Genomic DNA, 13071 nt, shown 5'->3' with positions numbered 1-13071 from the left:
TGGAGCCCGAGCCATTCCAAGACAACTGGCAGGAGGGACCGACCTGCAGATCAGCCGGGCTGCTCAGGCCACGTGAGGGTGGCTCTCAGATCTGAGAGGCCCCTTTGCAGCCTGCGCCTGGGCCCTCCCTGTGGGCCCTGTGGGCCCATTCGTGGACAGCTGTGTTGAGGAGCTGTGTGCAGCCAACGGAAGCCTGCCTGTCCTCTGTCAGGCACTGGCTGCCTTCGCCTAGGCCTGCCAAGCCACTGACATCCCCGTGGGCACCTGGCATAGTCCTGCCTTCTGTGGTGAGCTGGAGGGAGGTAGCAACGAAATGGCAGGGGAGCTGGGTTCGAGACCACTGCATACAGTTGCACAGGTTGTGAACTGCACAAAAATATCTGGCCCTGAGGTTTGAGAGGACACAGCCCTGCCCTGGCTGGGGGTGGGGGGAAAGGGCTGAAGACAACACAGCTCTAGGGCTCGGAGCAGTCAGGGCCTTCAGAGACCTGGAGCTGTGGGTGGGGGATGTGGGTGTTTGTCTTGAGTCAAGTGCCCGTTTCTCTTCCTCTCTCTGCTCAATCCAGAACCCTCCTGCCCTGAAAACAGCCACTGGGAGACGTGTGCCGATATCTGCGGGGCCAGCTGCCCCAAGGAGGACGTGTCTCTGTCTCTGGCCTGCCACAGCCACTGTCGGGAGGGCTGCGTGTGTGACACCGGCTACCTGCTCAGCGGTGGCGCTTGTGTGTCCCTGGCTGTCTGTGGTTGTCCCTGGCAGGGCCACATTTTGCACCTGGGGGTGCAGGAGCTGAGCCCCAACTGCTGTGAGCTGTGTGAGTGCAGGGAGGCTGGGCAGCCACCCCACTGCAGTCCCCAGGCGAGTGGGGACAGGGAGGCCTGCCTCCTGTGCACTGGGGCCTGGCACTGTGGGGTCCAGAGAGGTACCAGCTGGGTGTCAGGTGACCCCCGTTACTGCACCTTCAACAGTGCAGCCTTCACAGCCCAGGGTGCCTGTCGCTATGTGCTGAGCCGCGCCTGTCGGGCCAGACTGGGGGCACCAGCTTTCACAGTGTAGGTCGACAGTGAGTACCTAAGCCCCACAGCCCTCATGACTGGGGCTCAGTGGATCGAGGTGGACGTGCACAGGGTGAAGGTGATGATGGAGGCTCAGACCCCTGGGAGGGTACAGGTGAGCTTGGGCAGGGGCTGGGATCCGGCCCCAGAAGGGTGCGCTTAGACTCAGGAGTCTGGAGAGGACCCAGTCACATCCTAGGAAGACTTGAGGGGACACAGCCTCACCCCAAAGGTTCTCAGGGATTCCCAGACCCACCTAGGGGTGTCTGATGTGGACATGGCCCCGGGTGTGTCTCCAGGTTAACAGGACCCAGGCCCAACTGCCCTAAGCCTGGCCGGCGGCCAAGTGCACGTCTATTTCAGCGATTCTGGAGCCATGCTGGAGACTGACGCTGGTCTCCTATGATGGCACCACCATCCATCATGGTGCCCACGACCTACGCTGGCACTCTCTGCAGCCTGTGTGGGGACTTCAACGGGGACCCCCATGATGACTTCGTGCCCCTGATAGCTCCCTCCTGCCAGACCCGGAGGTGTTTGCACTCAGCTGGAAGGACCTAGACTCCCCAGCCAGCTGCTCCATCGTCCCTCGGTGTCCCCACGACCGAGAGGGCCAGTACCAGTTGCTGGCTTTCTGTGGGCTGCTGGTTGCCCATGACAGGCCCTTCCAGGCCTGCGATGAGCTGGCCCAGGCCCAAGTCCACATGGAGAACTGCATCCACGACCTGTGCCATAAGGGGCTCGCGGCAGATCCTGTGCGAGGCTCCGGGGAGCCATGCCCAGCAGTGCCAGCAGCATGGCCTCCTAGTGAAGCCCTGGAGACACCTGGTGGACTTCAGTGAGTGGTCTCCTTTCCGTGCCAGCCAGCACAGTCTGCCGGCCAGGTCCAGAAAACCAGTTCTGCTCATTTTGTGGGGCTGCATAATTAATGATCTCAGAGTAGCTCCTTCAGGCCTGGCCCAGTGAGGCGCTCGACGTCACTGGCCCTGGTTTCATGCTTCCCACCAGATTGGTTCCACATCCAGACAGGCTCACCCTGACCACAGTGGCTCCACACCTTGCAGCCATTCAGGTTTCGCAGCCCAGCAGGAAAGAGAGCTCCGTGGGTCCCAGAAGCTCCAGCATGATTTGCACTGCGTCTCTGTGGCTTTAGTTGACCCCTTCCTGTACCACTCACTGTGGCCAGGGGAATGTGAGTCTCTGTTGACTTCTGCCTGACCCCGGGCTCTGCCCTTGGGCCCAGGCAGAAGTTGGGATGAGATTAGCAGTGGGCAGTAGTACTGGCTGGTACCCAAAGGACAAATGTCTGCTGCCTCTCATCCTTGTCCTGCTGCCAAACGATCTTTGTCAAGAGCATTAAGCAGTCTTTCAAACATTTTTGATGGAGACCCACAATACAAAATATAGTTCATTTCAGGATCCAATTCTATTAGTTTTCTATCTCTTGCTGCTGTAACAAATTGCAACAAACTCAGCAGCTTAAAAAAACACTTTTTTTTTTTTTTGAGACAGGATCTCGCTCTGTCACCCAGACTACAGTGCAGTGGTGCAATCATGGCTCATGCAGCTTCCAACTCCTGGCTCAAGTGATCCTTCTGCCTCAGCCTCCTGAGTAGCTCGAACTACAGGCACACACCACCACACCTGGCTATTTTTAAAATTTTATTTGTAGAGACAGAGTCTTGCTATGTCGCCCAGGCAGGTCTCAAACTCCTAGTGTCAAGCAATCCTCCTGCTCAGCCTCCCAAGGTGCTCGGACTACAGGCGTGAGCCACCGCACCCAGCTAATTTTTTTTTTTCTTTTCTTTCTTTTTTTTTTTTTTTTTTTGAGACTCACTGTGTTGCCCAGGCTGGAGTGCAATGGTGCAACCTCGGCTCGGTGCAACCTCGGCTCACTGCAACCTCTGCCTCCCGGGTTCAAGCAATTCTCCTGCCTCAGCCTCCTGAGTAGCTGGGACTATAGGCACCCACCACCATGCCTGGCTAATTTTTTGTATTTTCAGTAGAGATGGGGTTTCACCATGTTGGTCAGATGGTCTCAATCTCCTGACCTCGTGACCTGCCCACCTCGGCCTCCCAAAGTCCTGGGATTACAGGCATGAGCCACCCCGCCCGGCCCAACTCCAGCTAATTTTTTGAAAATGTTTTGTACAGATGGGGTCTTGCTATGTCAAATTTTTTCTTACAGTTCCAACACAGTTCTCACTGGCCTAAAAATCAAGGTGTCTGCACGAATGCATTTCTTTCGGAGGCCCTAGGGGTGAACTGTTTCCTTAATTATTTCAATTGTTGGCCGAATTCGGTTTCTGATGGTTATAGGACTGAGGGCCCTGTGTCTCTGCTGGCTGTAACCTGAGGGTTGGTGTCTGCTTCTAGACACCACCCACATGCCTTGACTCATGGCCCCTTCCGTCATTTTCAAGGCCACTAACAGCAGGTCAAGTCCCCGTCATGCTTCGAAATCCCCTGACTCTTTCTGATGGACTCTCTGGCCTCTGTCTTCCACTTTTAAGAGGCCATGTGATTACACTGGGCCCAGCCAGATAATCCAGGTTAATCTCTCCCTTCCCAGGGTCTAGAACCTTAATCACATCTGCGAAGTCCATTTTGCCATGTAATGTAACATAGGATACAGCAATTAGACCGTGGACATCTTTGAGGGGCCGTTCTTCAGCTGACCACACCAATGTATGCATACACAGCACACAAAGTGTCACCAAATAGGAAAATGCACTCAATACTTTGCATTACATTCTTTTCTATTCTATTTCATTTTTCAAAGCAGGAAACGCTCCCACTGATCTGTATAGCATTGAGATTAAGAACACAGATCCCAAAGTCTGGCTGCCTTGGTTAGAATGCCAGTACCACCATTTTCAGCTGTGTGCTCTTGGGGAAGTCACTTAACCACTCTGTGCCTCAGTTTCCCCTTTAACAAGAGAAAGAATGGTGATAATAGCACTTCTCTTGTGGGATTGTTGTGAGAGCCAAACAAATAAACAGTAGCTGGCAATGTAGTGAATATAGTGAATGCTCTACAAGTATCAGCTGTCATTATGAAATTGATTTTTTTTTGTTATTTTTGATATGGAGCCTTGCTCTGTCACCCAAGCTGGAGTGCAGTGGCATAATCTCGGCTCACTGCAACCTCCACCTCCTGGGTTCAAGCAGTTCTCATGCCTCAGACTCCCAAGTGTCTGGGATTACAGACACACGCCACCATGCCTAGCTAATTTCTGTATTTTCAGTAGAGACGGGATTTTGCCATGTTGGCCAGGCTGGTCTCAAACTCCTGACTTCAAGTGATCCACCTGCCTCTGCCTCCCAAAGTGCTGGGATTACAGATGTGAGCCACCGCGCCCAGCCTAAAATTGATTTTTAACCCGTGTTAACATCACTCTGTCCTGAGAACCACAGGGCCCTGCTGTTGGCAGGCCTTATCCCAGAGGCTGGGTCAGCCTGTCCTGGGGAGGGCCTGGGATCAGCCAGGCCCATACCCTCCCCAGCCCAGCAGGCAGCTGAGATGGTCCTGAGTCATCTTTTTATTGCTTTGGTGTGAATGGGACAATAGGACCATCTCACAGATGAAGAGCAGACACAGAGCTGCACAGCCAGGGAGTGGCAGGGAGGGGTCCCCCTGAGCCTGATCTCGCCCTGGGTGATGCAGGGGCCATGGCAGGACTAAGAAGTGCTGGGTCTCAGACCTCGTAGGGCTCACATGCTGCCAGGGTGGCCGGGTCTGAGGTGGGGCAGCCACGACAGAGTGATCAGGGCTCAGATGATGGAAGCGTAGGGCCACATGGGAGCACAGAGGAGGGGCTGGCCCAGCCTGGAAAGTCAGGCCAAGTTTTCCAGAGGAAGGGCCACGCGAGCTAAGGCCTGAATAACAAGTCAAAGCCAATAGATAAGCAAGGAGATGCCAAATGTTCTAGGGAGAAGGAACAAGGTTTTCAGAAGCCCAGCGGCTGTGTAGAGTTCAGCCAGAGGTGGGGGAACCTGGAGAGTGATGAGACTGAGGCATGGTCCTGGGTTGTGTCTGTGGGGCCTTGAATGGCAGGCAAAAGGTGAGGACTTTATCCTGAAGGACTGGGCCCCTAACTTCCAGGACCCCGAGGCGCAACTCCTTTTCTCTGCCCATAGTCCCCCACTCCTCTCAGAGCAGGAATCAAGTTCAGCATCTTGTAAACAAAATTTCTCTTTGTCCAAAGGAAACAGCCCGTTGCAAGCTCCAAAGGCCAACACAAGGAACTGTTGGTGGGTGCTCTGGCCTCTGGCCTGCCTGGCCCACCCCTCCTCCCAAAGCCAGAGACAAGCGCTGGGGGCATCACACGCTTTGACTAAGGTTAACTGAACACCTACGAAGCGCCAGGCAGCATTCTAGGCACTGCAGACACAGCAGTGATCCAAACAGACAAAACCTTGCCCTCATGGAGGCGACATTCCAGTGGAGAAGACAGAAAGAGTGCCAATAAGTAGGTGATTAAACAGTAAGTCAGGCGGGGCAGTGCTGGGGAGTGCTGGAGAAGGGGCATGCAGTATTAAACTAGGGGGTCAGGGTTCCCTGAAGTGCAGGGAGGTGCCCTGGGAGTGGAGACTGAAGGAGGTGGGGAAGGGAGCCGAGCCGGCTGGGGGAGCAGGGGAGACATTCCAGGCAACGGGAACCCAGGAAACCCATCCAGGAAGGCTCCAGGCATCTCCCCCAGCCCCCAGACTCTGGGCGCCCAAATCAAGAGGAACTTTGAGCTAGAAAATCTCCCACATCCCACGCCAGCACATTTCTCCTTTTCTGACTTTATTAATCCTGAGACTGGGGGGCAGCCCCCACCCCCAGCACTCACGCACACCCCACCCCACCCCCAGCAATCTCTCCTCCAGTATGTTTTTTCCCCTGATCTGTGAAACCCCCAAAGATAAGGGTTGAAGATGGGGTCTGTCTTGGTCACAAATGTGTCACCAGAACCTGCCATAAGGCCTTTAAAAGCATAGGTCAGGTCCGGGCACAGTGGCTCACACCTGTAATTCCAGCACTTTGGGAGGCCAGGGTGGGTGGATCACTTGAGGTCGGGAGTTCAAGACCAACCTGACCAACAGGTGAAACCTCGTCTCTGCTAAAAACATACACACACACACAAAAATTAGCTAGGTGTGGTGGTGGATATTGGGGGAAACCCCACCCCCAATATTTAACGTGGGTTCTTTTCTATTTCCCTAAGTATCAGCTGGTCTGAGAAATAAAGCAAAAGAGTACAAGAGAGAGAAATTGTAAAGCTGGGTGTCCGGGGGAGACATCACATGTCAGCAGGTTCCGTGATGCTCCCTGAGCCATAAAACCAGCAAGTTTTTATTAGTGATTTTCTTTTTTTTTTTTTTTTTTGAGACGGAGTCTCGCTCTGCCGCCCAGGCTGGAGTGCAGTGGCCGGATCTCAGCTCACTGCAAGCTCCGCCTCCCAGGTTCACGCCATTCTCCTGCCTCAGCCTCCCGAGTAGCTGGGACTACAGGCGCCTGCCACCGCGCCCGGCTAGTTTTTTGTATTTTTTTTAGTAGAGACGGGGTTTCACCATGTTAGCCAGGATGGTCTCGATCTCCTGACCTCGTGATCCGCCCGTCTCGGCCTCCCAAAGTGCTGGGATTACAGGCTTGAGCCACCGCGCCCAGCCTATTAGTGATTTTCAAAAGGGGAGGGAGTGCACGAATAGGGTGTGGGTCACAGAGATCACATCCTTCACAAGGCAATAAAGTATCACAAAGCAAATGGAGGAACACCTAGATCATAGGACCACAGGATGGGGCGAAACTAAAATTGCTAATGAAGTTTTGGGCACACATTGTCATTGATAACATCTTATCAGGAGGCAGGGTTTGAGAGCAGACAACCTGTCTGACCTAAATTTATTAGGCAGGAATTTCCTCATCCTAACAAGCCTGGGAGCGCTACAGGAGACCGGGGCTTATTTCATCCCTTTGGCTTCGACCTAAAAGACAGCCGCCCCCACGGGGGCCGTTCATAGGCCTACCCTCAGGGTGCATTCTCTTTCTCAGGGATGCTCCTTGCTGAGAAAAAGAATTCAGCGATATTCCTCCTATTTGCTTTTGAAAGAAGAGAAATATGGCTCTGTTCTGTCCGGCTTACTGGCAGTCAGAGACCAAGGCCCTCTCCCTTGTTCCCTGAACATTGCTGTTATCCTGTTCCTTTCTCAATGTGCCCAGATTTCATATTGTTCAAGCACACATGCTCTACAAACAATTTGTGCAGTTAATGCAATCATCACAGGGTCCTGAGGTGACATACATCCTCCTCAGCTTATGAAGATGACGGGATTAAGAGATTAAACTAAAGACTGGCATAGGAAATCACAAGGGTATTGATTGGGGAAGTGATAAGTGTCCATGAAATCTTCACAATTTATGTTCAGAGATTGCAGTAAAAACAGGTGTATGAAATTATAAAAGTATTAATTTGGGGAACTAATAAATGTCTGTGAAATCGTCACAATTTATGTTCTTCTGCCACGGCTTCGGCCGGTCCCTCCATTTGGGGTCCCTGACTTCCCACAACAAGTGCACGCCTATAATCCCAGCTACTTGGGAGGCTGAGGTGGGAGGACCACTTGAACTCAGGAGGTGGAGGCTGCAGTCAGCCGAGATGGTGCCACTGCACTCCAGCCTGGGTGATAGAGCAGGACTCCATCTCAAAAAAATACAAAAGCATAGGTCAGATCTCATCAGATTCCTGATTAAAAGCATCCCTGGGTCCCCCCTGCCTCTGGAATGAAAGATGACCTCCAGGCCTCCTCCTAAGAGGCCCCCACGGCTGCCTCTCCCTGCTCACCCTGCCTCCTCCTACGCTGTCTTTGTCTAGCTCACTCCACACTGAGGGTCCAGCCGCACTGGCCTCTCTGCTGTCCCTGAACCAGGCCAGATGCCTTCCCACCCCTGGGCCTTTGCATCTGCTGTCCCCCCAGCCTGGAATGCTCTTTCCCAGACGTACACATGGCTGGCTCCTTCCATCATTCAGGCCTCGGCTCCAATGTCACCTCTGCAGAAAGGCCTCCCTAGCCACTGTCCTCAAATCAGCCCATGGGGCTTGGCCACTCTGTGCTACCTAAAGCTGGGTAACACAGATCTGACCCAGTTTCTCAATCTGAAATTATCTTTTACTTATTGCTAGTTTGTTGCCCATTTCCCCACTCTAGAACAGGTCAGCATACTTTTATGATAAAAGGCCAGATAATAAATATTTTAGGCTTTCAGGGCCACACTCTGCCACAACTACACAAAGCTTCTGTTGTAACACAAGAACAGTCACAGACAATACACGAACCGACAAGCTGGCTTCCATTAGGACATTATTTATAGACATTGGAATTTGAATTTTACATGATTTTCACACCTCACAAAATTTCTTCTTTTGGTTTCTTTTTTTCTAACCACTTAAACATGTAAGGACTATTCTTGGATTGTAGGCTGTGCCAAAACAGGTGGAGGGCCAGATTTGGGCCCCGGGGTGTAGCCTGTCAATGTCTCACTAGAACATCTGTTTCACGAGGTCAGGGATCTCTGTCTTGGTCATTGCTGTGTCTCCAGGCCCTGGGATGATCCTGGCATATAGTGGATGCTAAAGTTGAACAAATATGTGCTATAGAGAAGGCTTCGATATATTCATTAATTCCTCCAACAAATGTGCATTGAGGTTTGCCATGAGCTGGGCTCTGGGGAGATAGCAGGGAACATAATTTGAACGTGGGGCAGAGACTTGACGTCCTTGCATGGAATGACTTGTGTTCCTCCAGAGCTGACCTGTCCCCGCTACAGCCACTATGAGCTGTGTGGCTTCTCCTGTCCCAGCTCCTGCACCGAGCCTGCCCTGCCCGACAGCTGCCCAACACCATGCCAGGATGGCTGCCAGTGTGACCCAGGGTCTGTGCTCAGTGGCACGGACTGTGTGCCCCCCATCCAGTGCGGCTGCTCCACTGGAGGCAGGTACCACCCGGCCAGGGAGGCCTTCTGGGCTGGGGAGCACTGGGAGCAATTCTGCCACCGTGAGGCTTCCACCCACGCCATGTGCTGTTCCCCCTCCTCCTGTGGGGCAGAGATGTGGGACCCTCAGGGGCATCTTTGGGTGCCACCTGCTCTCCTGTGGCACCTGCCAAGCAGCTGGGCACTCACACATCATCACCTTTGATGGGAAAACCGTTGAGTTCTCGGGTACCTGTGTGTCTGTCTTTGCCGAATCCTGTGGCTCCTCCAGCTCACTGCCGTTCTTCAGGGTACAGCTGGGAAAGGAGAACAGATCCAGCAGCCCCCTCACGCTTATCATGGAGGTATCTGTCCAGGTTAATGGCACCCAGGTCCACCTGCGGAGGGACAGCCCAGGCATGGCTCAGGTAAGCACCAGCTTTGGGGACATGTCATTCCTAGGAACCCCAACCCTTCACCCAAACCCATAGCCCCAAGGGAAAAACTTACTCTGTCTCCATTATTTCTACATTTTACCTCTATTCTCTGATTATACACCCATTTTTGACTGCATCCATCAGATGCATTCAGTTAAAATAACAGAAACACTCTCAGACCAGCTTAAGAAAAAAAAAAAAGAATTATTGATTTACACAATTGAAAAAAAACTATAGGTGTATGGATTCAGGCATAGCTGGATCCAGATGCTTGAACAATATGTCTCAAATCTGTCTCAATTTCTGGGCTCTCCTTTCCTTCATTTTCAGACATGCAACATCCCATCCCGCCTTGTAGGGACAAGGACAGCTGCCAGGTTAGCAAATGTCACTGGAAGAAAAGTGTCCCTCATTGGCCCAGCTTGAGTCATGTGACCACCCCTGAATCCCTGGTGGACTAGCTGATTGGCTGGGCCTGGGTCATGTGCTGGAAGTTAGGGTGGGGTTGACTTCCTGTGAACCACATGGATTGATTTTGGAGGGGGGAGTTCTCAGGGAAATCCAGAGAAAGGAGAAATGAATGCAGAGCAGGATAAAACAAGAGATGGTCGCTATTATAGTTCTGTCTTTGTTCCATCATCTAAAAATGTTTTACATGTATTTGGGCCAGGTGCAGTGGCTCACATCTGTAATCCTAACACTTTGAGAGGCCAAGGCGGGTAGATCCCTTGAGCTCGGGAGTTCAAGACTAGCCTGTCTCAAGCAGGCAATATAGCAAGACCACGTCTCTAAAAAAGAATTAGCTGGGTGTCTTGGCACATGCCCGTAGTCCCAGCTACTTAGGAGGCTGAGGTGGGAAGATCGCACGAACCCAGGAGTTCGAGGCTGCAGTGAGCCATGATCATGCCACTGCATCCAGCCTGGGGCATAGAGTGAGACCCTATATCAAAAATATACCAACATTTTTACATGTATTTGAACACCTACTATGTGCCAAGCAACACTGACCCAACTGTGGTCCTATGCCCCCAAGCCTTCCTTTGATTCTGCCTGCTCCTTAGGTAAATGGTGAGACAACAGCGCTCCCCGTAAGCCTGAATGGGGGCAGCCTTGCTGTCCACTGGAATGGCCTCTTCTCCCTGCTGCAGTGGGACTTTGGCCACTGGCTCAGCACAGATCTCACCTACAGCCTCACCCTCACGCTGCCCCACCTCTACGAGGGTCACACCTGTGGGCTCTGCGGCAACTTCAACAGCGACCCCAGTGACCACGCTGAGGCTGACATTACCTTGGAGAAGCAGAGCAAGGCTTGTGGGGACAACTGTGGGGCTGCCTGTCCAGTCTCAGTCTGCAATGACCAGGGGCAGATTGTGTCAGCCAGGAGGCAGTGCTGGCTCCTACAGGACCCCCAGGAACGCTTCAGCCACTGCCACTGGGAGATCAACCCAGACTCATATGTTTCCAGCTGTGTCGATGACTTGCATCTTGCTGGAGGCAACGACCACATCCTCTGCCTGGCCGTGCAGACATATGCTGCCATCTGCCAGGGCGCCAACGTCACCTTCAGGCATGGGAGGAGTTCTTCCTTCTGTGGCGAGTCATGGTTGAGCAGGGCAGGAATTCATCTGCATGCTCTGTACGGCCACACACAGACTGACATCCTTCCGCACTCCTGGGCTGCCTGAGTGCCCCAGCCACTTCCGATATTCCAATTCCAGCACGGGAAGGTCTTCCGGGCCCTCCTCCTAGGCTCCAGCTGGACGCATGTGGATTGGTAGGGGGCCTGTTTGCTACTGATTGCTATTTTTTTTGTTTTTGTTTTTGTTTTTGAGACAGAGTCTCACTCTGTCGCCCAGGCTGGAGTGTAGTGACATGTTCTTAGCTCACTGCAACCTCTACCTCCCAGGTTCAAACCATTCTCCTGCCTCAGCCTCCCGAGTAGCTGGGATTACAGGTGCCCGCCACCACACCCGGCTAATTTTTTGTATTTTTAGTTAGAGATGGGGTTTCACCATGTTGGCCAGGCTGGTCTTGAACTCCTGACCTCAGGTGATCCACCTACCTCAGCCTCCCAAAGTGCTGGGATTACAGGCATGAGCCATGGCACCAGTCCGCTATGTATTTTGAATACCACCCTGGGGTGATGGGATCCCTGACATCAAGGGGATGTCCTTTTCCACCCTCAGAAAGCCTGACTTGAGATGCCACAATAATAATCCCAACAACTGCTAATACTTACTGAACATCTACAGTGTTCCAGGCATGGGGCCGAAGGCTCTGTGTACCTCTTGCCACCACGGTCTCAGAACCACCCCGCAAGTGAGAGGCAATAACTGTTATTATTCCCATTTTACATTTGGGAAAACAGAGGCTCCCAGAGGTAAAGCCATTTGTCCACAGCTAATCACAACAGACAGAGTTGAGACTTGAACCAAGACTTACTTTCTCCAGAGACAAGTTTTATTAATAGCCATATCCTCCAATTCTTTCTTTCTTATTTAACTATTATGGAAAATTTGAGCATAAAAGTAGAGAGAATAACCTATTGAATGCCCCTGTACCCAGAAGGCAGCCTCAACAACAGCCAAGTTGTGGCCGACCTGTGTCCACCTCCGCCCCTCCCTTATTGATTTATTTTGTGTAAAGCAAATCCCAGACATCGTGTAAACCTGTAAATACTCCAGCATGATTTTCTAATAGATTAGGACTTTTAAAAAGAAAAAACCTGCTGCGGCCGGGCGCGGGGCTCACGCTTACGCCTGTAATCCCAGCACTTTGGGAGGCCGAGGCAGGCGGATCACCTGAGGTCAGGAGTTCGAGACCAGCCCGACCAACATGAAGAAACCCCGTCTCTACTAAAAATACAAAATTAGCCGGGCGTGGTGGTACATGCCTGTAATCCCAGCTACTCAGGAGGCTGAGGCAGGAGGATCGCTTGAACCTGGGAGGCGGAGGTTGTGGTGAGCCGAGATAGCGCCATTGCACTCCAGCCTGGGCAATAAGAGCGAAACTCCGTCTCAAAAAACAAAGACAAAACAAACAAACAAAACAACCTGCTGTGATTTGCTCACACCTAACAAAATAAGCAGTAATTCCCAGATGTCATGAAAAGCCTAGTCCATGTTCAGATTTTTCTGATTGTTCCTAAAACATCCTGCTTTCCTCCCTTGCACCAAAGCTTTGCTGGCCCCTGATGCTTGCCCATTAAGGGTTCCTAGCTGGTTCCAACATGAGGTGCGCAATCGGGGCAAGGTCATGTTCTACGGGGTGGGGGTGGAAGGTGCCGCTTTCTTGCTCAACCAACAGGCAACAAAAGCCTGTCAGGTACCATCCTGGGGGTCAGGACACCCCTAAAACCAGGTCCTAACCCACCTATGTTAGAGCCAAATGTGAATCTCTGACACCTGGGCCGTAGGGAACCCTCAAAGGGTTTGGAGTAGGGGAGCGGGGGGGTAAGACGGTGTTCTTGGAGTGAGAAAGGTGGGCCACCTAGGGGTTATTTCTGGAATAACAATAGGTGGCATTTATCCAGGGCTGCCAGGGTGTTGGGCGCTGTCCCAACCACTTAATTTATTTTAACTTGCTTAACCTTCAAAGCCAGTTTGAGGTCAGTACTCTTTTTGG

General features: G+C 52.3%; 1 long non-coding RNA gene across 1 annotated transcript; it reads right to left on the bottom strand.

Moving 5' to 3' along the window:
* Positions 1 to 7676: 7676 nt before the first annotated feature.
* Positions 7677 to 12234, bottom strand: LOC110741925. The gene is made up of 3 exons (XR_004180330.1): positions 11687 to 12234; positions 9264 to 9408; positions 7677 to 8763 (listed from the first exon to the last, which is right to left on the bottom strand). It is a non-coding gene; the product is annotated as an uncharacterized LOC110741925 (long non-coding RNA).
* Positions 12235 to 13071: the final 837 nt, after the last annotated feature.

The sequence above is a fragment of the Papio anubis genome, chromosome 20, assembly GCF_008728515.1.
Source record: "Papio anubis isolate 15944 chromosome 20, Panubis1.0, whole genome shotgun sequence".
NCBI classification, from domain to species: domain Eukaryota; kingdom Metazoa; phylum Chordata; class Mammalia; order Primates; family Cercopithecidae; genus Papio; species Papio anubis.
Note: the sequence above shows the minus strand (reverse complement) of the source record. Positions and strands in the feature narration are given on the sequence as shown.